The sequence below is a fragment of the Kogia breviceps genome, chromosome 5 (assembly GCF_026419965.1).
Source record: "Kogia breviceps isolate mKogBre1 chromosome 5, mKogBre1 haplotype 1, whole genome shotgun sequence".
NCBI lineage: Eukaryota > Metazoa > Chordata > Mammalia > Artiodactyla > Physeteridae > Kogia > Kogia breviceps.
The window spans coordinates 97,114,359-97,141,574 of NC_081314.1; the positions used below are offsets into that span (position 1 = coordinate 97,114,359).

At 36.7% G+C, this 27,216-nt stretch overlaps 1 protein-coding gene and 1 pseudogene across 2 annotated transcripts in view; one reads left to right on the plus strand and one right to left on the minus strand.

Moving 5' to 3' along the window:
- The window catches only part of LOC131757746 (SCAN domain-containing protein 3-like), a 721,112-nt gene that overhangs the window by 499,384 nt on the left and 194,512 nt on the right, over positions 1 to 27,216 (plus strand). The window contains exon 1 of one of the 2 annotated variants that reach the window (XR_010840790.1): positions 7,821 to 7,842. The exons of the other annotated variant lie outside the window; for it this stretch is intronic. The gene's annotated coding sequence lies outside the window, so the exon portion shown is untranslated. Of the gene's footprint in view, positions 1 to 7,820; positions 7,843 to 27,216 lie in introns of those variants that run through there. 2 annotated transcript variants of the gene reach the window in all.
- LOC131756869 (claudin domain-containing protein 1 pseudogene) lies at positions 18,649 to 19,111 on the minus strand (annotated as a pseudogene).

A 27,216-nucleotide genomic window follows, 5' to 3' on the forward strand; every position in this document is an offset into this window, starting at 1 on the left:
TTAAACTTACACAATATTCTATGTCAATTATATCTCAAATTAAAAAATGAAAATCAATAAATATGTAAGTCACCTAAAGTCATTTGTGTAGTAGACATGGTGAAAATTCCACTCTCATCACTATTATTCCACATAGTATTGGAAGTCCTAGCCCCGGCAATCAGAGAAGAAAAAGAAATAAAAGGAATATGAATTGGAAAAGAAAACGTAAAACTGTAACTGTTTGCAGATGACATGATACAATACATAGAAAATCCTAAAGATCCACCAGAAAACTACTAGAACTAATCAATGAATTTGGTAAGGTGGCAGGATACAAAATTAATGCACAGAAATCTCTTGTTTTCCTATACACTAACAATGAAAGATCAGAAAGAGAAAGTAAGGAAACAATCCCATTTACCATTGCAACAAAAAGAATAAAATACCTAGGAGTAAACCTACCTAAGAGGGCAAAAGACCTGTACTCGGAAAACTATAAAACACTGCTGGAAGAAATCAAACATAACACAAACACATGGAGAGATTTACCATGCTCCTGGATTGGAAGAATCAATATTGTGAAAATGACTATACTACCCAAAGCAATCTACAGATTCAATGAGATCCCTATCAAATTACCAATGGCATTTTTTTACAGAATTAGATCAAAAAATTTTACAGTTTTTATGGAAATGCAAAAGACCCCGAATAGCCAAAACAATCTTGAGAAAGAAAAACAGAGCTGGAGGAATCAGGCTCCTGGACTTCAGACTATACTACAAAGCTACAGTAATCAAGACAATATGGTACTGGCACAAAAACAGAAATATAGATCAATGGAACAGGATAGAAAGGCCAGAGATAAACCCACACACCTATGGTCACCTAATCTATGAGAAAGGAGGCAAGAATATACAATGGAGGAAAGACAGCCTCTTCAACAAGTGGTGCTGGGAAAACTGGACAGCTACATGTAAAAGAATGAAATTAGAACACTCACTAACACCATACAAAAAATAAACTCCAAATGAATTAAAGACCTAAGTGAAAGACCAGACACTATCAAACTCTTAGAGGAAAACATAGGCATAACACTCTTTGACATGAATCACAACAAATTCTTTTATGACCCACCTCCTAGAGTAATGGATATAAAAACAAAAATAAGCAAATGGAAAAAAAAGAAAAAACAAACAAAAATAAGCAAATGGGACCTAATTAAAATTAAAAGCTTTTGCACAGCAACAGAAACCATAAACAAGACAAAAAGACAACCCTCAGAATGGGATAAAATATTTGCAAACAAAGAAATGGACAAAGGATTAATCTCTAAAATATACAAACAGCTTATGCAACTCAATATCAAAAAAACAAACAACCCAATCAAAAAATGGGTGGAAGACCTAAATAGACATTTCACCAAAGAAGACATACAGACGGCCAAGAGGCACATGAAAAGATGCTCAACATCACTAATTATTAGAGAAATGTAAATCAAAACTAAAATGAGGTATCACCTCACACCAGTCAGAATGGCCATCATCAAAATATCTACAAACAATAAATGCTGGAGAGAGTGCAGAGAAGAAGGAACACTCTTGCTCTGTTGGTGGGAATGTAAATTGGTACAGCCACTGTGGAGAACAGTATGAGGTTCCTTAAAAAACTAAAAATAGAACAACCATATGACCCAGCAATCCCACTACTGGGCATATACCCTGAGAAAACCATAATTCAAAAAAGTCACATGTACCCCAATGCTCATTGCAGCCCTATTTACAATAGCCAGGGCATGGAAACAACCTAAATGTCCATCAACAGAGGAACGGATAAAGAAGATGTGGTACACATATATAATGAAATATTACTCGGCCATAAAAAGAATTAAACTGGGTCACTTGTAGTGAGGTGGATGGACCTAGAGTCTGTCATACAGAGTGAAATAAGTCAGAAAGAGAAAAACAAATACTGTATGCCAACACATATATATGGAATCTAAAAAACAAACCAAAAAAAAGGTTCTGAAGGACCTAGGGGCAGGGCAGGAATAAAGACACAGTCATAGAGAATGGACCTGAGGACACGGGAAGGGGGAAGGGTAAGCTGGGACGAAGTGAGAGAATGACATGGACTTATATATACTACCAAATGTTAAATCAATAGCTAGTGGGAAGCAGCCGCATAGCACAGGGAGATCAGCTCGGTGCTTTGTGACCACCTAGAGGGGTGGGATAGGGAGGTTGGGAGGCAGATGCAAGAGGGAGGAGATATGGGGATATATGTTTATGTATAACTGATTCACTTTGTTATAAAGCAGAAACTAACACACCATTGTAAAGCAATTATACTCCAATAAAGATGTTAAAAAAAAAATAAATAAATAAACAGTGTTAAAAGAAATCTAATTCTAAGACCACAGGTCTCAAATATCAGAAGAAAACCCAAAAAACAAAAACCAGAGAATATACATGATCTATGATAAATATAATTAGGAAAGCTGAATAAGAGTTGCCAAGCAAGGGATATTTAGAGATTGAATGCAAATATAAGTGAACTAATAAGACAACTTTTCTGAAAAGTTAACTTTTCTATACATGGAAAATGTATAGAAATGGTTGTAATGCCATGATTGATTTTTATTTTCTCCAAACACGTTTGTAGATTTTCAATATTTCCTGAGTGATTTTCCCTCTCTCAATCTACACGCAAAACTTGCCATGAAGAAGGACTAGGCAGTAAAAACAATTATTTGCCTGAAAGATGCTTCTTAGTAAAATGGAAGAGTAAGCTTCTTACTAGATGGTTCCATTAATATATGTCTTATGATGGCCTATGTTATCACAGCTTTAAAATCACTGTTAATCTAGAGCATCCAAAATATATTACTGCTGTTTTTTATGGAACCAAATTATAGCTATACCCAACTTTTGTAACATTAATAACACAGTCTAATGCACCTTCACACTTATAAAGTCACATTGTGTTCAACTTCAAAATAATAAATCACATCAGAATATGAATATCATTTACTCCTTACAAATGAAAATATGTGATTTATATTGCCATGCTTTAAATATATGGGCAGGAAACTTCTATCAATCATCAATAAGCTGTATTATTTGAGCTTTTTTATGGCAAATAATCTGAAAACGATTTGCTATTTTGGTTTTCCTATACAATGAAAACTGTACAATATCTCAACTACCAAAAATACATCCATATTCTGGTATAACAGGCTTTATCTGTCAATTGCTTGATATTTGGAGTATATATGCCTCATAATAATTCTCATTTCAATAGTATACTGAAAACTTCAGAAAAAATAAAATAGAAGACTAGTGAACCTAGGAATAAATCATACTAACTGGTTAAGTTCTTTATAAGCTTCCCAGGCTTTCACATGCTAGGTCATTTGTTCATTTACATTTGGAAACAGTGAACTATATGACTTCTGGGCCAAATCTGATGCATCAACTGTTTTTGTAAATAAAGTTTTGTTGGAACATCACTGTGCCCATTTGGTGACATTTTTATGTATGGCTGCTTTCTCACTACAGTGGGAGAGTTGAGTAGTTGTGACAGAGACATATGGCCTTCAGAGTCTAAACTATTTACTCTCCACCCTTTTATAGAAAGTATTTGCTGACTTCCTATTTAGAGGATCTTGGCAATAGAGTCTACATTTTTTTCAGTGATAATTTTTTTAGGAATTTTTTTCTTAATTCCAGGAACAGAAGAAAGCAGTCATTGCCTTTCTATTTAATAAACATATTTGGGACAAGAAGACAGCATTCCCATCCTAGATAGTAGGGTGATAACTGGTTCTTTACCAGTTTTTATTATGTATCTGACATTATACCAAGATATTTACATGGATTCATTCTCACATTTTTTATTAGAGATTGATATTATTAAGTACAATTATTGTATTGATGGACCCAAGTATTGCCTCCTTTTCTGCTTTAACTTTGTAGTTTCCATCTATTTTGACTCTGGGCTAACCCTGTGAATTGCTTTAGCGAAGTAACATTTGGCTAATTATGTCCTCATGCTCTTAAAGTCCTGCCAGTAGCATGAGGACTAATCCAGGCTAAGAGACCATGTGCAGCAGAGCTGAGTAACCCAACTAAACCTCTCCTAGACCAGCCAATCCTCAGCTAACCTGCCAGCTGAGAATACATCCTGAATAAGTCATGTTGAGATAAGTCAAGTCCAGCACAGAACATCAGACCAGCCCAGACAACATACAGAGTCATGAGAGATAATAAATGATTATTGTTTTATGCTGCTAAGTTTTTGGGTGATTTGTTACATAGCAAGAACTAACTGATGTGGTATTGTTTTATATCCCACTTTCCAGACAAGTAAACTGAGGCAGCATTAGGTTACCTAATTTTTTTTTTTTTTTTTTTTTTTTTTTTGCGGTATGCGGGCCTCTCACTGTTGTGGCCTCTCCCGCTGCAGAGCACAGGCTCCGGACGCGCAGGCCTAGCGGCCATGGCTCACGGGCTTAGTTGCTCCGCGGCATGTGGGATCTTCCCGGACCAGGGCACGAACCCGTGTCTCCTGCATCGGCAGGCGGACTCTCAACCACTGCGCCACCAGGGAAGCCCCTAGGTTACCTAATTTGATTAACAATGTACAGATAGTTAGTGGAGAAGGCAGGATTAGTAACCAGTAATCAAATTCCAGAGCCTTTAAGAACCATTAAGATCCGGATAATCAGGGCTATATCTGAAATGGCCAGGTGTGAGGACTCCTTCCTATTTCTTACTGGCAAAATGTGGTTGGAGAAGATTAGACAGCATCCTATTACCCCCTCATCTGTGAGAGTCAGTAGTGCAGGGACTAGACAAGTAATAGCATTATCTGACTGAGAGGCTGACTGACAAAGCAGTATGTTCCATCCTTGTAGTAGTAATAAAATTCCTGAAACAGTCCGTAAAGCTCAGTAGCCAAAGGGGACAAGTAGGTGAGCCACATGGAGATGCAGCAGATGTCCAAGAGAGGTGCTGGAGCTAATAAATCAGAAGTAGACACTTTGTACTGAGAAACTTACACAGATAGTTTTCTGAACAGAAATTCGCCAACAAATTTCACAAATATTTCAAGTAAAAGCACATACCTTAATACACGCAATATGAAATAATAGGCAGGAGACAGAGTACAGAAAGATTTCCTTACTATTTTCTTTATGATTGCCAGGGCATGTTTTCATTGCCTATGTGAAGTAAAGTTTTCTTTGTGTTTTTGTTTTTGGTATATTGGAAAATCTGTGGAAAGTGGGTACTATGGTGGGGAATGAGAAGAGAGGTTCAAACTGCAGAAACAGAGGGGAGAAAACAATAAACAAAGCTAAAGAGACATCGGTGGCCTACTTCCTAAGTAGAATCAAACAATGAACCTTGCACAGTGTAGTTACTTCTTTGTGGATTTAACAGGAAGTTAAAACCTAGATTTTGTTTCACATGTAACAATATCTGATGAAAATAACTAATTTATTTTTTAAATATTTATTTATTTAATTTATTTATTCAGCTGTGCCAGATCTTAGATGCAGCATGCAGGATCTTTTAGTTGCAGTATGTGGGATCTAGTTCCCTGACCAGGGATTGAACCCAGGCCTCCTGCATTGGGAATGTGGAGTCTTAGCCACTAGACCACCAGGGAAGTCCCAGAACTAATTTATTTTTAATAGTGAAAAATAAAACCAAAAAAAAAAAAAACTGGAGGCACTTCAAATGTCCACTGACTAAAAATTGAATAAATAAAAATGTGTGATATTTGTACAATGGAATAATATTCAGCAGTGAAAATAAAGTTAACTCTATCATCTAGATGAATGTCACAAGTTATATTAAGTAAACAAAGTAGACAGCAAAATGAATGAATTTATAAAATTCATTTATAAAAAAGTTAATAAACACATAAAATTAAATACTGTTGATTAGGGATACAGATATAGGTGATAAAACTATCAAAAAAACAAAAAAGGAATGGGCTACCTCTGGATGTGGAATAAAGGAGTTGCTACTTGGGAGAGGTGCTTGGTGGCTTTCAAAAGCAGTGATGATTAGTTTCTTTTGGTGGAAAAATGTACCCGTGTTTATTTTTAAATACTATGTATACCTTACTTATAAGCTACATATAGTGTAGAATCCACATATAATAACTCTAAGATAGTGTTCTCTCAACAGATTGATTATTACATTTATTTCCATAATAAACTGAAATTTTCCTTAGTTCATATAAAATGGTGTCATTGGCCTTCTTATGCAAGTGACAATGGAAGTAGGGCACTTCATACATTTTAAGAAACTACCTATAAAAACAATCTTTGGTCCACAAATACTAAACTGAAGGTACGTTAGGAAATAAGTCCATTTTGATTCTTGCATATCAAGCACATCATAATATAGTTTTCTTTGAGACTTCTTGAAAATGAAAGTGACAGAATATTGAATTAAAAAGAGCAAAGAACATGAGACAGTCCATTAGCAGATTCAGTATGCATAAAAAAATGGAAATGCTTCCAGTAAAATAGCTGGGTTTTACATCCTAATAAACTTATGACAAGGGTCCTTCATTGCCTTCAAAAACTGCAAAACTCTGTCTCCCTGGGCAGTGGAGGGTCCAGCTCTGAGGGTCACTGGGAGGTGACAGAAATAGCTGTATAAATAATGGAGTTTGTATTTGCTCCCAAACTGCTAAAAACACTGGATATGGGTTAAATTTTCATGATAAATTTTCCTCCCCTTTTTTCCTGTGTCTTTTTGGTCTTTATTTTTCTTCTTTCAAAAGCATAAAGAAAAGATCACATATACATACTCCCACACTCCCACATGTGAGGAAACTGTGCAAAAGTACTGGCACATTCAGAGATGAGCACAGGTCTTGTCAGGCACTGGAAGTTGAACCAGACTGCTTGACAAATCTGATAGAAACGCGTCCTTGCCCGCAATGCAATTTCTATGGAATTTGTGACTGCTTTCTGGAAAAGGCCAGTGTCTTTTGAGAGGAGAGGAGATCTCTCTAATAAGAAAGACTCAGTTGGGATAGGCTGAGGACCAAAAGGCTGCGGCCAGGATTCTGAGAGCCCCAAGAATTCCACACTGTCTTAAAACTCCTTCCAGCTTCAGTTTTGAAATCAGAAGGTGGAGGAAAAAAGGGTACTTTGGAGGGCAGAAGGGTAGTTTATGATGTTTCTCTTTTGATGGATTACCTGTTCTCTGCTACAGCAACTGAGAGAGACAGCAAGGTTACAAGGAACATAAAGCGAAGGAAAGCACTGGCATTTCCTGAATTCTACACAGGTCCTGCAGCTTTGATACATGACTACCCTGCCTGCACAAGGCCATCAATTCTCTGTGCAGCACCACGGGGAGTGGAATATGCAATTTGTATGATTATAGTTATCATTATTACATCAAGCTGAACAGCATTTTCAGCTCTGTGAACTAGAGGGAGGAGAAGCACCAGAGGGGTTGGATTCAGACTGACAAAGGAGTGGAGAGGGAGAGGTTTGGAAATTCCTTTTATTCTCTTTTCTTCTGGTTTCCAATTCTTGACAATGGAGTGCATATCTGGTCCGTAATCTAATAGATTCTGATTCAGTGTCAAGCGGGCCAAGGAATCTACTTTTTATAAGCACCCCCAGGTGATGCTGAGGACATTTTTTAAATGGTACAAGACTGGATATATCATGAGATTAAATCCCCCGAAAACATCTATCTCTTTGCTCTGAGAAGCCTGATGTATATTGGTTAAACCTTTGGATTTTGTGAGATGATTGGTTATAAGCTCCTTGAGTGACAGGACTTTGCTTCGTTCCCCTGCCCCTAGAAGAGTGTTTAACATAAGGTAGGCATCAATCAATAAACATAAGATTTAATGAATGAGGGTATGCATACTCTGAGTCAACATTATGGTTACACTTTAGATGCTCTTGGACATTAGCTTCTCCATGTGGCATCTGTTTGGGAAGCTGGAGGAACAATGTATTCCTGTAATGTCATGATAAGTGTTTAAAGGAGGCTCAAGCCTTAACCTAAATTTCTCACTCATTTGCTCGATTGTCTTAGATTGTGATTTAAGAAAACGTAGTATAGATTTATTTAACGGTACATTTCCTAGTAGTAAAATAAAGCCCCTGCTTCTCTCTTTAGAGCACAGATCCTATTGACAGTGGCTTTATGACATATCTTCCCCAGTAACTGGGGCTAAATTTTAGTTTAGGACATGAGTTTTAGATCAAAACAATCTGTCCTCTGTGCATTGCTGAGTTTTCCTGTTCTATAAGAAGAATGAATATTATTAGTAAAATGGAGATTGCAATTAAATTTTGGAAAATAAAAATCTCTGAATTGGTAAAAGACAAAGAACACAGTATGGGAATAGTCTTTCCTAAGTATGGGAATAGTCTTTCCTAAGCCACTGACTTTCATGTCAGCATGTCATGTCTTTTTTTGTTTTTCCCAGTAACATTTTAAGGAGTCCTATTGAGGACTCTAGAGGGAGTATTAAGATATATGTATAATGGGGAATGTCAACAACAAGAACAAAAACATGTCATTTGGAAACATCTGCCATATGATTTTGAAAATTCAAATGATACAAACCTCTAAAAACATTATAACCTTAGGTAACTTGAAAATACATAATTTGAACTTGTTTTGCTGGATAAATGAATGGAGATGAATTAATTTCAAAATTGAATTTTCTTATTTAGGTAGATGAATTCAAAGGACAAAATTTAATATTGACATTATGGAAATGCTAATGATATGTGCTACAAGCTTAGAAGAACATCCAAACAGTCATAGCACAATCAATTATGTAAAAGTTGAAAGCTGCAGCCACAGTGCCAGAAGAGATTTAATGTAAATCTTATTTAAAAAAATTTTTGTACGTAATATATATATATAAAATATCAAATTGTAAATGATTCCTGGATAATAATTCAAAGAAAGGATGTACACCCTTGAGCTTCTTACAAAGAGACATTTTAATTGCTTCTAACATAGAGGCATTAGGGAGGGTAAATATAGTTTTGCTCCACTTATAACTGTATTTGAATGAAATGCTAGAGGAAGTTCACTGACAATTTTAATTGTTTGATTTTTGCCTTTTGATGTTTTGTTGATTTATTTGTTTTCTTTGTCTACTTCCTAGAAAACTGCTAAAGCTGGTATTTGTTCTAGTATGGGGAGACCAGGCTTCTCCCAGTTGGGACAATCTGAAATGTGTGTTCTTTGTGAATAATCAGGCCTAACATTGTGCTGAATAGTCAGTGAGTCTTTGATGGTGCTTTGCTCAGTCTGTTTCTTAGCAAAATCTGAAATTGTTTCAATCCATGGAATGAAATGTTAATTTAAATTGTTTCCCAGGAAATGAAAATAGCTTCTTCCTATACAGTTTGTAACAGTGGTTGTCCTTTGATGGATGGAATTGTAGCTACATTCTGTTTTCCTTCCTTTACATTTTTCCACACATATGTACACATGCACATTTCTCTGTAATGAATATCTATTTCCCTTTTATTTATTTATTTATTTATTTATGTGGTACGTGGGCCTCTCCCTGTTGTGGCCTCTCCCGTTGCGGAGCACAGGCTCCAGACGCGCAGGCTCAGCGGCCATGGCTCACGGGCCTAGCCGCTCCGTGGCATGTGAGATCTTCCCGGACCGGGGCACGAACCCTTGTCCCCTGCATCGGCAGGCGGACTCTCAACCACTGCACCACCAGGAAAGCCCTATTTTCCTTTTAAAAAGAAATAGCTTTTTAATTTTTATTGGAGTAGAGTTGATTTACAATGTTGTGTTAGTTTCAGGTGTACAGCAAAGTGAATCATATATATATATATATATATATATATATATATATATATATATATATACTTTATTAGATTCTTTTTCCATATAGATTATTACAGAATATTGAGTATAGTTCCCTGTGCTTTATGGTAGGTCCTTGCAGTTTATCTATTTTATATATAGTAGTGCATATATATTAATCCCAATCTCCTAATTTATCACCTCCCCCACCACGTTTCCCCTTTGGTAACTGTAAGTTTTTTTTTCGAGATCTGTGAGTCTGTTTCTGTTCTGTAAATAAGTTCATTTGTATCATTTTTTTGTATTAGATTCCACATATAAGTGATATCATATGATATTTGTCTTTGACTTACTTCACTTAGTATGATAATCTCTAGGTCCATCCATGTTGCTGCAAATGGCATTATTTCATTCTTCTTTATGACTGAATAATATTCCATTGTATATATGTACCACATCTTCTTTATCCATTCCTCTGCTGATGAATATTTAGATTGTTTCCAAGAAAATAACTTTTTTAATAAAGCAAAAGAATGAGAAGTAATCTCATTATACAGAATTATATGATAAAATGGCTTTCATTAAGACAGTATTCTATCTAGATATGTTGTGAATATTCTTGGCAACTTTTATTGAATAAAAGTTTATTCATGTATTTAAGAAATACTTATTTAGCTTCTACCAAATGCCAGGTACTGGTTCTAAGTGCTGGGATATAAGCAATGAACAAAGAGAAATTCCTGATATCATGGAGCTCATATTGTCATGGATGATAGACAATAAATTATGTAATATGTTCAGGGATGACAAATACTATGAAAAAAATCGAAGAAAATAGGGTGAGGAGATGGAGAGTGATATAGAAAGTGCTATTTTGTATAGGTTGGGCAGGGAATAATGAATTTATCTGAATAGATACAGGGATATTTCAGCAGAAACCTACTTAAAGTGAGTGAGCTAAGGAAATATCTCCAAGAAGAGCTTCATAGGCAGAGGATGTGTAAGGCACTGAGTGGAAGCATGCTTGGCATTTTTAACATCAAGGAGGCCAAGGTGGGTGGGGTGGACTTTGAGAAGGAAAGTAGCACAGAATATAAAGTCAAACAGGGTGGTAGAAGGTCAGATTATATGGAGGTCTGATGGCCATCGTGTTCTGAGTGAGATGAAAAGTTGTTGGAGGTTTTGAGCAGAGATGATGGTTCTATTTCATAATTAACAGGATCATGCTGGCTACTGTGTGAAGAGTAGGTGATAGCAGGAAAGAAGTGGAAGCCAAGAAGCCAGTATGGAGCCAATGAGCAGTTCAGTTGAGGGATGATCTCGCTTTCTGGGTTTCTGGCTGAGTAGTTCTTGGGTACATAGTAGTCCTCAGCTTTTCTGAATGTTTTGTGTCTCATGAGATTTCTTCCGTGGCCTGAATGAAAGTCTCATTTGGTTACTATCCAAAGCAACTATGAACAAAGCTGCCTACCCTGGCTTGAAATTATCTCCAACTTATTGCCTCTATGATGGGAAAAAACATTATAAAATTTGACAAAAATAATTTTTCAATTTTATTTCCATCATTTTGCATATAATTCAGCTTTATCAAAGAATCATTTAGAGAGAAAGAATATTAGCATTTAAATGATTTACATTAAAGTCTATTGTACCTATTTAGGTCTAAGATTGAATTTTATTCTTATGATGTGGGAGAGAAGAGAACAAAAGGTCTTAGATTATGAATTTGGAATTGCTGAATCTTTTCTTTTCAGGAGGTGGTGTTACTTATATGCAAGGGTCAAGAAGTGAGTCCAGGAAACTAATGCAGAAAGAAGGACTTAGCCTCCAGGAAAATTTATATCTAATTTTGAATCTCTCATGGCAGCATTAAAAAAGAGAAATGAAAACAAAGAGTGGAAAAGGGGAGATTAGATAGCAGAGTAGATTGTTTACTTTGCTTTGCCTCCTGGATTTTCATTCTTTTCTTTTATCTCTGCGGCCTTGAGGATTTATTGGCACCCATTTCATTTGTCTTTCTCCAGGTTTAAAATTGAGGTGATGAGATGGAATATTACCTGTGTGCTTCGGAACATCCATGAGTGACATGTGATAGTTGCCTGGGAAACTAGAGATGAAATTTTATAGGCCTTTGAAATGCTTTACATTTGAGAATTAAGCTCAGCTGAAGTTTAAACAGCATACTGACAGTGAGTATTGATCTCTCACATTATCTGTTAGGATATATGAGCTGCAGATAACAGAAAACCCCCAACTCCAAGGGGTTTAACCAACAAAGAAAAGTATTATCTAATATAACTGGAAGTAAAGAGGTAGAATGAGCTCTAAGTGTGTTGTAATGAGAAGCCTAATATAATCGAGGATCCAGCTCCTTTTCTTCTTTCTCCTCTGTTGTACTCAGCTACCTCCTAGGGCTGGTTGTCCTTATGGTTTCAAGATGGCTGCCAGTGACATCCTGAGCAACATTCATTCTTATTAACTGCCAGCAGGAGAGGAAAGGGAAGCTTTCTTCCTTAAACCTAGAAAATATTCCTTTTCTTCAATCTGATTGGGAAAACTTAATTCACATGTCTACCTCGAGACTAAGGAAGGCCATGATCTAACTGGCACAAACAAATCAAAATCCTCCTTGAGGACTAGATGTATTGTGAATCTCTAGATTAAAAGGGCTTCTATTAGGAAGAAAAAAGGGGGGAATTGGGAATTAGGCATTGTATATGTCATACAATGGAGAGGCAAGAGTTAACAACAGATTCTACACTGGAAAAAACTTTCAAGGAATGGAATCTGCCCCCAGTTTTGTTATTCTGTCCCTTGTCATCAATGCTGTGGACATGTATCTCCCTCACTAAGGATGAAAAGAGAAGGGGAGGGAGTTCTGGTGAGTCCAAAGTTTCTCCTTTCTACAGTATTTTGAAGCACTTCATTAAAGAACTTAGGGCTTCCCTGGTGGCGCAGTGGTTGAGAGTCCGCCTGCTGATGCAGGGGACACGGGTTCGTGCCCTGGTCTGGGAAGATTCCACATGCCGCGGAGCGGCTAGGCCCGTGAGCCATGGCCTCTGGGCCTGCGTGTCCGGAGCCTGTGCTCTGCAGTGGGAGAGGCCAGCGTACAGAAAAAAAAAACAAAAGAACTTAAAAATAGTTATTTTAAAACCTAAGTGATTCTAAGGCCTTTGTTCAGTATCCAAAACTTAAAATCAATGAATACTTTTGATTTTATAATAGTGGTTTGTTGTTTATAATTTCCTGTATTCTGAATTCTTTATTTAAGATACTGGTAATAATTTATTTCAGCATCTTTATTAGCTGTATCTATAGATATAAGTATTAATAAGCAATTAAACAAGGCTTTTGAGACATTTTCCCTTTTATTTTGGAATCATGAAATTTTCTTTGTTAAAAATAATTTTAGCATATTAGAACCCAACCATGCAACAGCAGATATATGACAAACTTGCTTTTTTGCAATTTATTTATAAATAATTTATTTATGTATTAATTCTCTATTGCTGTGTAAAAATTACTGTAAACTTAGTGGCTTAAAGAAATGCAAATTTATTATCTTACATTTCCTGTACATCAAAAGTCTGGGCGCGGTGTAGCTAAGGTTCTCTGCTCAGGGTTTCACATGGTTATAATCAAGGCTGCCACCAAGTGTTGGCCACACTGTCATTCTCGTCTGAGGCTCCATGTCCTCTTTCAAGCTCATTAAGCTTGTTGGCAGAATTCAGTTCCTTGTAGTTGTAGGAATGTCCCCATTTTTAAATAATGTTGCCAGGGATCCCTCCTGGCTCCTAGAGGTCACTCACAGTTCTTTACTAGTGATTCCTTTTTTCCAGACCAACAGGAGCATGTCTGACTTTGAGTTTGATTTCCTATGTCTCTAGACACAGATGTAAGGGTGCATATGATTAGGTCAGGCCCACCTGATAATCTATCTTAAAGTCAGTTGACTGGGGATTGTAATTTGATGTGCAAAATCCCTTCACAGTAGCACCTAGAATTGATGACCTGGGAGAAAGTATGTGCACACCAGGGAGCTTCCAAACATAAAGGCTGGGCTTCCATCTCTCAGTGGAAGATCCAAATATTGTTTGCTCGGGTCTCATGTGTTGGACACTAAATACTTCAGAAGAACTATTCTTCTCTGTCTCTCTCTCTCCTCTCCTTTCCCTCTAGCTAGATACAAATCAGTTGAATTTCTCCCCTACAGGAAAAAATATATAAAGAATTACCTCTGTAGGTTGCAAGGGCAGGATGAGAAGGAAGATGAAGATAATGAAAAAATAGTATTATGTCTGAAGAAAATAGGGAAATATATAATTGAGGAGACGATGTGAGAAGGAACAAAGAATAACCCAAAGAGCAGGCATCCATGAGAGAGAGTTGGTGTCAGGGTTCTCTGGGTTTGAGATAAAGTTAGAACAAAAGAAATCATTATAGGAGTATGAAAAGATGGAAAAAACAAGGCAGAGACATTAGAGTGCAAAGTAATAATAATGATGGCATTTGTGGCCGTGGATTTGCTTTGAACAAGGCACTCTGCTTCTTTTTCCTAAATAATTTCCTGTGGTGAAGGAAGGCTGATGGCAGCAAATATTTGTGTATATATCTTGATCTTGTTAACAGTATTTCTCAGCACTCACTTTGTTATGGTCTGGCTGCTGCTTTGAGGAGCCAGACAAAGCAGATAATATTACACTTAATAAACACATATGAAGGCCAAAAACATAGCTACAAATGAAAGAAGTTTAAAATAACCCATGGTGGTCTTGTAGTCTCCTTGCAACAAACTGTTTGGACAAGAAAATGAGAATATATATAACCCAGTATGTTTTTTTCTCCTTTTTCTTTTTCAAAATACTAATAAGGATGAATATAATTTGAAAACAACTTCATAAATCCATTTTCCCCAGAGCACCGTAAAGAAATATTCCTTGTGAGTACCAACTGGTTCCTAGTTACTAAATCAGAAGTGATCAAATAAAGTTAATGATAGAGGGTTGGCTAAGCTGAGACTTTCAGTAGCATGTTTGTGTGTGTGTGTGTGTGTGTGTGTAAAATCCAGTACAGATGTATTGCAAATATCTATCCTTTAAGCATGCCATATGCATCTCTTTTAAAATAAATCGTGAACTATTGCAGAATTAGTTTCATTTTAAGAAGAAGGAACATATATCACAAATGCAGGAGACTGTTTTGGCCTCTGACTTTTTGATGCTCCTGAATCTTCAGGTTCTTAGCTCCATAAAAGAAGGGCCTAGGCAGAGGTTGAGAGTTTCTATGACACCATCAGTCAGTAGCAAACAAGTGAGCACATATGCTAGGCTACTCCTAATGTCCTCTATGAAGATTCACTTTTCTTTTTGACTGGACATTGTTGCCATGGGGCTATGCAGTTGACTCATTTTCATTTTGTTGGGGGAATTGTAAGAGTGCTATAAAGAAGGGAGATGAATTGGAAGAAACAGCTCTCTCTTTCCTTTTCCGCCAACAAGCTTTAGAGCATAGCAGAGGGATGATTCAGAATCAGAATACTTGTGACTCTGATGCCCATTCTAATTAGATGACTACATGTTTGGGCTTTGTAAGACATCTCCCACAAGAATGAAGAGTAGTTTTTCTGAGAATAGAGGCAAAGATATATTTGCAGGATTGTTAATAACAGCTGCCAAAGACAGCAATGATGCCAAGATTATTAGCCTAAAAGGAAGACACAATTTAGGCTAATTTTTTTGAATTAATTTACTAACTAAATCACCAACATTGACCTCAGGTATATGCACCTACTTTTCCCCCTGGCTTCTAGATCTGACTCCTTGTGTATGAGTTACTGTTCATTGATTACCAGGCATCATTTTTCTCATCAAGTCCTCAGATAAAAGAAATGCCAGTGTTCCATTACCCATATTTTTCAGGTTTAAGTGTTTGTTACCAAAGTACCAGAAAGCAATGACACTTTGTGGCTTTGGGGATACATATAGCTTTTCAAAATGCAGTTCATGAAAGCTTCCAATTTCTGAAGTAGTGACATTTTTTCATCACAGGGGATCAGTAGTCCTATGATTCTTTGGTTCAGGAAAGCTTGCCGTATCATTTTGCAAATTATGACTACAAAATACTGAAGACAATCTTGTCAAGAGGATGTGTTCTTTCTGTTACTTGAACTTTATTTTGGTTGGGTCTCAGCTCTAATGAAGACTGGCATGGGTGATTCTGGTTTGAAAAGGTCACAGTTATACCAAAGTCTATATAAATATTTTCATCTTATTATATCTCTACCACACAGCTGCTATTGAATTTTCCTGGGAGAATATACTAGGAGGCCTAAGATCCTTGTACCAGATTATTGAGAGCAGTTCTTAATATATATAGCTCTTGGGGAAAGAAAGTGATTTAATTCATAGTAGTATTCCCTAATGCATAAGTAGAATCAAAATTAGCTGCTTATAATTTGTTAAGAAATCGGAATTTCACTTGGGAGTAAAAATTACTTCAAGTATAAAATAATAATGCTATCATTATGCATCCTTTTTTGAAAATTTGTGAACATTAATGACTTGATGATGTTTCTGGAGAAAGTTCTTATGAGTGACATTTTTGTTTGTTGCTTTATCTTCATTTGACAAACCAAGTTGCTAAGTCCATATTAATGGGTTAAACTGATTTTTTAATTACATTTGGAATGCAAGAATAAATTAAGAATTTATTGAATTAATTGGGTTATTTTATTCAAAATGCTTCCAGGGTGATTATCATGATGCCTAAGTCATCAGACTCAATCTAAATAAATTAAGTCAATAAAATATTAGCCTAGTTTGTGCCTTAATGGAATTATTTCAGTAATACTGTCAGTAATGAGGAGAAAAGTTTCCAGGCATTTTAAAGAGCACCATAAATGTGGTCAATACATGATAGCTGGCAGTGGAATTTACCAAGTTAAGGAAACTATGTTACTGATTAGAAAAGGCCTGATGATATTACTCCTTCATTTTACTGAGAAAGGTAAGGCTCCCCACAAGCATCCCCATACTCATCACCCATACTCATCCATCTTTTTCATTTCTAAAACCACTCTATAGCTTCTCCCTCTTTTCCATTTTCCAGTCTCTGAGAAAGAAATAATCGTCTTTAACCAAGGCTGATCTGCTTGTGCTCTAGTCCTACTCATTGTTCTGTCTTCTCTAGGGCTTTGATTTATCAACTATGTCCTTTAAAATTATTTATCTATCTACATATATTTCTTTAATTTTTCATTTCCAACTACTTTCTTTCCCTCTGCCTGAAAATATACTTGGGATAAGCAACAAACAACCCCCTGAGAAAAATAAACAAAAATATAAACACACTTCTCTGATTATTGCTGCCCCCAAACTTCTTACTGTTTTATCACTTTCTTTCCATTTTCTTTTAGCAATCTTAGAAAATGAATTGACCCTTGGTGCCTTATCTTCCATATAGTTGACTTATTTCGTATACTTAGGATTCTGTATCTAATGAAACTGTGGTCTCAAAGATCACTAAACAATTTTAACTAACACATTGATTTCATTTCTCTTCTATTCTGATTTCCAAGGTTGAAGTTTTTCTTGAAATATTTTCCTGGCCAATGTTCATCATCTGCCTCCTAAATTTCTTTTTTTCTTTTTTTTTCCGCTTCTCATTTTTTATTTTTTAAGAAAGATTTAGGATTTTGTAAGAAATTACTGTTACATTTTTTAAAAAATCTGTCACGTACTGCAGTAATGGAATAAATAAACAAGATTTTTAAAGTTCAGTGTTTATAGACATATGTATAAAATAATAACTGAGTTAGAAGACATTAAATAATGTTGATGCACACCAGGAAGGGATTAGGCAAGGAAAGGCACATCATTTCATCACAAGAAATAAAGACAATAGTTGGAAGTTAATGACCAGCCAAAGCTTTAGGTCTTGTGGTAGTTTTCATAGCTCCAGGGGGTCATTATGGTGGAACCTTCTTTATGGTACTTAGCTGAAATAAATAGATGGCAGTTGGAGAATTCTACTCTGGGACCCCAATGTAGTGTTAAAAAGAAAGCACTGTTTTAATAAGGGTGGTGTATGAGGAGGGAAGGAACAAAAGTCCAAAATGGTTTGGTGATACTGAAAATCCCATTGACATATTAAGGAGAGTTAGAAAAAAAAAAGTAAAATAAGGTTAATCCTCTTGTCTAGCGGAACTGGAATTCTTGCAGTTACAAAGTTCAAATTCCATGTAAACACTTCCTTTCTTGCAGACAGACACAGTATAGGTAAACAACTGTGATATTTCACCTCAGATGAAGCTATATGCCAATATTTAGGGAAAAAGATCTTAGGTAATTTCCTTATTTTTAGATAGCCTAAGTCCTTGAAAATAGCACTAATACCACTGGCTGACTGGCTATCTACAACAGCAAAGTGAATAGAAGTTTTGACGATGATAAGAGGTTTCCCAAGAAACTAGAGTTTCCAGTTAAACACATACAGTTACTGTACTGAGAAGTCCAACAGACCTCAGCAGAACTTGCTTTGGGTCAACCCCTTACTACCAATTTTCTTTGACAAATTTGTGCCAAGAGTCTACCCATTTTTTTCTGTCTGGACTCTGAACCTAGATTAGTTTGAAAAATGGACTCACTCAGGTGCCATATAAATTTTAGCAGTATTAAGAAACCATCTGTGTGAATAAATAAAATAAATTTTCAGGATGAAATGGTATACACACACACACACCACACAAAGTTAAAAACAATTGGGGGGGCAGATAAGGGAAAATATAATGTAAAAAATCATAAAAGTGGCAATTGTAAAGCAAGCAGCTTCCCACTCATGCCACATGATATGCCTTCATGAAGAAATGCCTTCTCTTTCCGGTTGGTATGAGAAGCCCAGATGAAGAGAGCAGAAGCCATGAGCTGAAAGGGAGCTGAGACGCAAGCCAGGCAGAAGGACCATCCGAATTCGCCAGATGCATTCTCAGGCAGCTCTAGTTTCTGGTGGAGTAGTTCAGCTCCAGGAACGTAGAAACTCACTGAGCCCAGGGTACACAGACCCGCAAGGAGATGGAGAATGCCTGTGGCAATGGTGGGGTACAATCTTCGGCAGATACAAGCACGGAGTCCAGTCAAAGCCTCAGAGCACATCAAACCTAGACTAACAAAAGGTGAAAGGAACTGGCAACGCCAAAGATAGGTCCGAAGAAGATCAATCCCACCGTTCTAGTTTCCAGGATCAACAAATTTCTCCACGAATTGTTCAGTTAGCATGAAACTCATTCATTTTGTGACCATTAGCAAATGACTCTGTCCTTTCAGGTGGGCTGTACTAGTATTTATTTTGGGGTATACTGTCTCCACAATCCCACTGTGCCATTATATGTGCATCATTATAAGTCTTTTCATCTGCCTTATCACTAGCAAGGTCATTTCAGATGCTTTTGTTCAAATCACTGGAATTTTCTTGAACTGGACTTCGATACTCATACCAGAAGTCTGTGCCAATTGCAGCTGCCATGTAGATGGTAGAAGTGAGGCTAAGCACACAAGCAATTACAAATGCTGTAGCAAAACAGTTATCCAGTCTGGCATTCAGACTGCTCGCCCATCCTCCTGCTCCACCAGCTTCACCCTCAAGCTCAAACCGCAGCACCCTGCTCTCCCCGCTCCCCCTCTGGCGCACTTCCCTGCAGAGCTCGCCCCCTGCACTCCAGTGCCCCTGCCTTGGCCCATGCCCCAGCCGGGCCTGGCCCAGGACTGCCTCCTAAATTTCTTCTATTCTATTCTATTCTATACTATTCTATTCTATTCTATTCTGTTTTTTAAAAAACATCTTTATTGGTGTAAAAATGCTTTACAATGTTGTGTTCGTTTCTGCTGTATAACAAAGTGAATCAGCTATACGTATACATATATCCCCATATTCCCTCCCTCTTGCGTCTCCCTCCCACCCTCCCTATACCACCCCTCTAGGTGGTCGCAAAGCACTGAGCTGCCTCCCTGTGCCATGCAGCTGCTTCCCACTAGCTATCTATTTTACGTTTGGTAGTGTATATATGTCCGTGCCACTCTCACTTCATCCCAGTTTACCCTTCCCCCTTCCCATGCCCTCAAGTCCATTCTCCACATTTGTGTCTTTATTCCTGTCCTGCCCCTAGGTTCATCAAAACCATTTTTTTTTCAGATTCCATATATATATGTGTTAGCATATGGTATTTAAATGCTGGAGAGGGTGTGGAGAAAAGGGAACTCTCTTGTACTGTTGGTGGGAATGTAATTGACACAGGCACTATGGAGAATAGTATGGAGGTTCCTTAAAAAAACAAAAATAGAACTACCTTATGACCCAGCAATCCCACTTCTGGGCATACACCCTGAGAAAACCGTAATTTAAAAAGAGACATGTACCACAATGTTCATTGCAGCACTATTTACTACTCCAGGACATGGAAGCAACCTAAGTGTCCATCGACAGATGAATGGATAAAGAAGATGTGGCACATATATACAATGGAACATTACTCAGCCATAAAAAGAAACTAAATTGACCTCCTAAATTTCTGAATTCACTATTTCTTCCCTCTTACTTTCCTTTTCTACTAACTTTCAAAGCCCTGGCTTTACCTGCTAGCCAAATTCAGGAATTAAATGAAAGTCCTGACTTTGTTTTGCTTAACTATTCTCTACATTTATTTTCTTGGTGACCATATGTGTTTTCTTAATCACAAGATCATTTCTATTCTATTGAGTCCCAAGTCTATTTACCGATGAGCTAACTTATTCCTAGGATGCTAACCTTCATTTTTAGATAGCAATAACTGGCTAACACCACAATTTCAAAAATCTAAAGTTTAAATCAATTGACAATATCTAAACTTAAACTTTTAAATTTTTTTAAACCTTTTTTTTAACCCCCAATTAACATTCCCAAGATACAAACTTTAAATCTTGGTGACAAAGTTTGCTTCTTCTTTCCTCTCACCTTACACATCTACTTAGATATCCTATCCATAGATGAATTCTCCTAAGTGTTTCGTTTATATTGTCCTTTCTTTCCATGATTGTAGCCAACATTTGAGTTCAGGATTTTGTTACCTCCTAATATATTGCCTTATTTAATATGACAGTTTTCCAATAGGGTACCCTCATTCAAGGTCTTGTTTACAAGATTGGTATATACTAATAGCCTCTTCTTCCCACTGCTTTATCTCTAAATCCCATGAGATGATGGTGCCTTTCCCTACTGTTCTTCTGACACTTCTCTCTCAATAAATGCTTTTTCATTCCTATAGTACAGTTTGAAAATATCACATTTTTGCCAAGAAGACTTTATACATTTTTGATTTGTAACCCAATTGAAGAAAAATTCTTACCCTTACATTTATTTGCCATAGTCATCAAACCCACCAACATCATATCTGAAACCAAAACAACTTCTTTTTTTTTTTTTTTTTTTTTTTAACATCTTTATTGGAGTATAATTGTTTTACAATAGTGTGTTAGTTTTCCCTCTACAATAAACTAAATCAGTTATACATACACACATGCTCCCACATCTCCTCCCTCTTGCATCACCCTCTCTCCCACCCTCCCTATCCCACCCCCCCAGGCGGTCACACAGCACAGAGGTGATCTCCCTGTGCTATGCAGCAGCTTCCCACCAGCTATCTAATTTACATTTGATAGTGTATATATGTCCCTGCCACTCCCGCACTTCGTCACAGCCCACCCCTCCCCCTCCCCATATCCTCAAGTCCATGCTCGAGTGAGTCTGTGTTTTATTCCCGTCCTACCACTAACCTCTTCATGACATTTTTTTCCCTTAGAGTCCATATATATGTGTTAGCATACGGTATTTGTTTTTCTCCTTCTGACTTACTTCACTCTGTATGACAGACTCCAGGTCCATCCACCTCATTATAAATAACTCAGTTTCATTTCTTTTTATGGCTGAGTAATATTCCATTGTATATATGTGCCACATCTTCTTTATCCATTCATCTGTTGATGGACACTTAGGTTGCTTCCATGTCCTGGCTATTGTAAATAGAGCTGCAATGAACATTTTGGTACATGAGTCTTTCTGAATTATAGTTTTCTCAGGGTATATTCCCAGTAGTGGGATTGCTGGGTCGTATGGTAGTTCTATTTGTAGTTTTTTAAGGAACCTCCATACTGTTCTCCATAGTGGCTGTATCAATTTACATTCCCACCAGCAGTGCAAGAGGGTTCCCTTTTCTCCACACCCTCTCCAGCATTTATTGTTTCTAGAGTTTTTGATGATGGCCAATCTGACCGGTGTGAGATGATATCTCATTGTAGTTTTGATTTGCATTTCTCTAATGATTAATGAGGTTGAGCATTCTTTCATGTGTTTGTTAGCAATCTGTATATCTTCTTTGGAGAAATGTCTATTTAGTTCTTCTGCCCATTTTTGGATTGGGTTGTTTGTTTTTTTGTTATTGAGCTGCATGAGTTGCTTATAAATTTTGGAAATTAATCCTTTGTCAGTTGAAAAACAACTTCTAAACTATAATTTTTTTTCTACTTTATAGATACCTGCTCATTTAATTGTCAACAGATCTATGAAATAAATATTTATATTTCTCCTTGTTAAATGGTGGAGCTGTAACTCAGAAAGTTAGCTACTCAAGACACAAAAATGTATCCTTCAGGGTAGGGAGCGTAACAGACCATGGCTTCAGATGCTGGGCTCTGAAATCCATCACCACTGTGCACCAAAGTCACAGTTCCTAAGGGCTACTCCTAGTCAGTGACTGGGAGATACAGGACTCTTCTGACAAACAACTGTGGCTCAAAGACTCCCTACCAATTTTGTAGAAATTTCCTGAGCTACACTTCAGTCCTTCCTTCCTTCTCTTTCTCTTTAACAGATGGCAGACCTAAATCATAGTCTGACAACTTTCTTGATCTTCTCTGGCTATCTCCCGTTTTCCCTGATTTACTTCAATCAGCTGTTGTATGGCTAAATCTGTCTTGGTATGTGCTTCTCAGAAGACCCAGACTAACACAGTCACATTACTACTTAGAAGCTGAGCTAAAATTTGTACTCTAGATATCTAGTTCCAAACCCAGTATACTTAGCCACTAATATATGGTCTCCATCCACATTTACAGATTTTTACCCATCTTTAGTCCACCACTCTCCATCCAAACCCGGCTACTATCCATTTCCATTTCATTGCTTTCCATTTTGAATGACTTCCAATCTCCCTCTCAACATATAAGTTACTTTTCAAGGTCTATTTCAAATATTACCTATCCTTTGAAGTTTTTTAAAAAATCATTTGCCCTAAATTGAATTCTCTTTTCACTGTATCATCTCTACCTGTGCTTCTTTTATTAGTTTAGGGACTATTTTAACATTTTGTGTAAAATAGTGCCAAAATATATGTTAGCTGCATTCTCATTTCTACAATTGACTTCCTATGTGACTTTAATTATGGGTCCATGAGACATGGTACCTTACATGCTTCACTTTCTTCAGTCTTACAGTAAGCAGATATAAATAGAAACAATTTCCAAGCTACAAAAATAATCTTCATAGTGCTGAGCTCTCATGAGACTTGAAAATATCTACTATAGAATTTGTTTTAAAATAATGGCTTTTATTCATTAGGATTTCTATAGCAACAATGAAATAACTTGCATGATATTACCAGTCAATTATAAGATTCCTAAGAATAGCTACTTTTTTTATGTTGATGATCTCTCTCTCTCTCTCTCTCTCTCTCTCTCTTTCTTTCTAGAAGAAGAAATACCATATGCATCCATTTTTCTTTTCCTATATTCAGTTGACAGGAATATGAAGAACACAATATTTCCTTCAAACGTAGTTACAAAGATAAGTTGATTCTTCTAAAAGTAATTTAGATCTAGACATTAAGCATCTATAGCTGCTAACATCACAAAAAGAAAGATGACTAGATGTTGTCTCTCTTGATAGAACATACAGCTATGGAATAATCTTTTCAAAAAATAAAATGTAGGAGAAACTTAATTTAGAAGACATCTTTAGATCCAAATGCAAATTTAATGATATGACTAATGAACATGTCAAGTGACACTACAGGGATGCAATCAGCACCTATGTTCTTTTTTCCACCATTTAAATTGCAAGTGAGAAAAATAAAATTGAAGGAGATCCTTATAGATTAAAGAAGATTTAAACAACATATCAACCATTTGCAATGTGTGGTCCTTATTTAGATCCTGATTCAAACAAGTGTTAATAAAAATAACATATATGAGACAATTGGAACTTTGAACGTTTAAGCAGATATTCAAGGATGTTAAGGAGCTATTATAAGTATTTAGGTAATAACGGTTTTTAGGTTTTTGTTTTTATTTCTTTTAACATCTTTATTGGAGTATAATTGCTTTACAATGGTGTGTTAGTTTCTGCCTTACAACAAAGTGAATCAGCCATACATATACATATGTTCCCATATCTCTTCCCTCTTGCATCTCCCTCCCTCCCACCCTCCCTATCCCACCCCTCCAGGTGGTCACAAATCACTGAGCTGATCTCCCTGTGCTATGCGGCTGCCTCCCACCAGCTATCCACCCCACGTTTGGTAGTGTATATATGTCCATGCCACTCTCTTACTTCATCACAGCTTACCCTTCCCCCTCCCCATATCCTCAAGGCCATGCTCTAGTAGGTCTGTGTTTTATTCCCGTCCTACCCCTAGTCTCTTCATGACATTTTTTTCCCTTAGATTCCATATATATGTGTTAGCATACGGTATTTGTTTTTCTCCTTCTGACTTACTTCACTCTGTATGACAGACTCCAGGTCCATCTACCTCACTACAAATAACTCAGTTTCATTTCTTTTTATGGCTGAGTAATATTCCATTGTATATATGTGCCACATCTTCTTTATCCATTCATCTGTTGATGGAAACTTAGGTTGCTTCCATATCCTGGCTATTTTAAATAGAGCTGCAATGAACATTTTGGTGAATGACTCTTTTTGAATTATGGTTTTCTCAGGGTATATGCCCAGTAGTGGGATTGCTGGGTTGTATGGTAGTTCTATTTATAGTTTTTTAAGGAACCTCCATACTGTTCTCCATAGCGGCTGTATCAATTTACATTCTCACCAACAGTGCAAGAGGGTTCCCCTTTCTCCACACCCTCTCCAGCATTTATTGTTTCTAGATTTTTTGGTGATGGCCATTCTGATCGGTGTGAGGTGATATCTCATTGTAGTTTTGATTTGCACTTCTCTAATGATTAATGATGTTGAGCGTTCTTTCATGTGTTTGTTGGCAATCTGTATATCTTCTTTGGAGAAATGTCTATTTAGGTCTTCTGCCCATTTTTGGATTGGGTTGTTTGTTTTTTTGTTATTGAGCTGCATGAGTTGCTTATAAATTTTGGAGATTAATCTTTTGTCAGTTGCTTCATTTGGAACTATTTTCTCCCATTCTGAGAGTTGTCTTTTCATCTTGTTTATGGTATCCTTTGCTGTGCAAAAGCTTTTAAGTTTCATTAGGCCCCATTTGTTTATTTTTGTTTTTATTTCCATTTCTCTAGGAGGTGAGTCAAAAAGGATCTTGCTGTGATTTATGTCATAGAGTGTTCTGCCTATGTTTTCCTCTAAGAGTTTGATAGTGTCTGGCCTTACATTTAGGTCTTTAACCCATTTTGAGTTTATTTTTGTGTATGGTATTAGGGAGTGTTCTAATTTCATACTCTTACATGTACCTGTCCAGTTTTCCCAGCACCACTTATTGAAGAGGCTGTCTTTTCTCCACTGTATAATCTTGCCTCCTTTATCAAAGATAAGGTGGCCATATGTGTGTGGGTTTATCTCTGGGCTTTCTATCCTGTTCCATTGATCTATATTTCTGTTTAAGTTTTAATTTTTTAAAAAAGACATTCTTTAGAGATATCTACTAATATATTTATTGTTGATGGGCTATGGATACATAGAGATTTATTGTGCTATTCTATTTTCTGTGTTTGAATATCTATAATAAACAGCCTAGTACAATTAATATGAGATAAAGATAGTGGCTGATTGGATAAGCAACAAAGGCTAACTACCCTTTTTGCTGACTCTCTCATAGTCAATTTTTGATCCTCTGTATTAGTCTGCAATACCTATTAGTCTGTGTTAGTTCCTACCACAATGATGAGGCCTCAGAGAATAGTTGTAAGCATTAAATCACAAGTTCCTGCTTGATCAGACATAAAGTAATATTATTAAGTGAAAATGGGGACTAGAACAGCCACAAGGTTCAGAATACACCTCTATTTTGTCAAAACATTTTATTCCTAGATGGAATAGTGAAATTACTATCAGAAAGATTTTTTTTAATGAACAAAGAATCAAGATAAATATACTAGATGATTTTACGAAATAGTATTATCAAGACTGATATATGCCCACCTTTACCAGAGGGATAAAACTGCTAAACAGACCAGGATACCTGTGACAACAGCCCAAACAGCCCATTTCTATTAAATAAGGCCAGGATTATACTGAGCAGTTTTTGCTGTTTCTGTCTTGTATTTCAGACTTGAGGCAGACCATTTTTGTTATTATATTGTCAAGTGTTTGGATGCACAGGGCATAGCTTGTTTATCATTGCATCTCGCCACCAACACAATTTTGTAACATATAATTAACAATAAATATTTATTAAATAAATAAATAGATAAATAAATTCATGTGACTTTTACCTTATATTACATTCATTACATTTTATATTAGCATCCTTCTGAGGGATTCAGGATTCAAAATAGTGAGCCATTAATTAAATTCAATAGTCTCATCAGTTTTATATTGATAATCATTAGCTTCGATGTCAAGGGTACATTTTCTAAGTAGATCTGCATACTCCAAGGCTGTAGCCTATCAGGAGTGTATAGCATCACATAGTGTAGAAAATAGAGTGTGGGTTTAAATCCCAGCTCAAGATCATCTTTACCACACTGACCTATTTGCTCGTTCCCAATGGTGACAGCTTTTTGTCTTCCATGTCTTTGCCTATACTGTTCCCTCCACCCTGAATGCTCTTTTTCCTTGTTTGGCTAACTGTTACTTTTCCTTGAAGACTCAACTCAGACCATGCCTCCTGGCCTGGATGAGATAATGCCTTTGTTTCTGTACTAAGAGACACATCAGGTTTGCCACCATAGAGCTTATAGCCCTGCAACATAATCATCTATTTATTTGTTTCTCCCCCAGCCCTGGTTGCTACTAGACTCCATTTTACCCCAGAACACACACACACACACACACACACACACACACACACACACACACACTCATTAAAAAAATATCTAAGAGTAAGGACTATGCCTACCTCTTTGTATCTTCAGTGCCTAAAATAATGGATGACACTCAACTGATGCTCAGTATA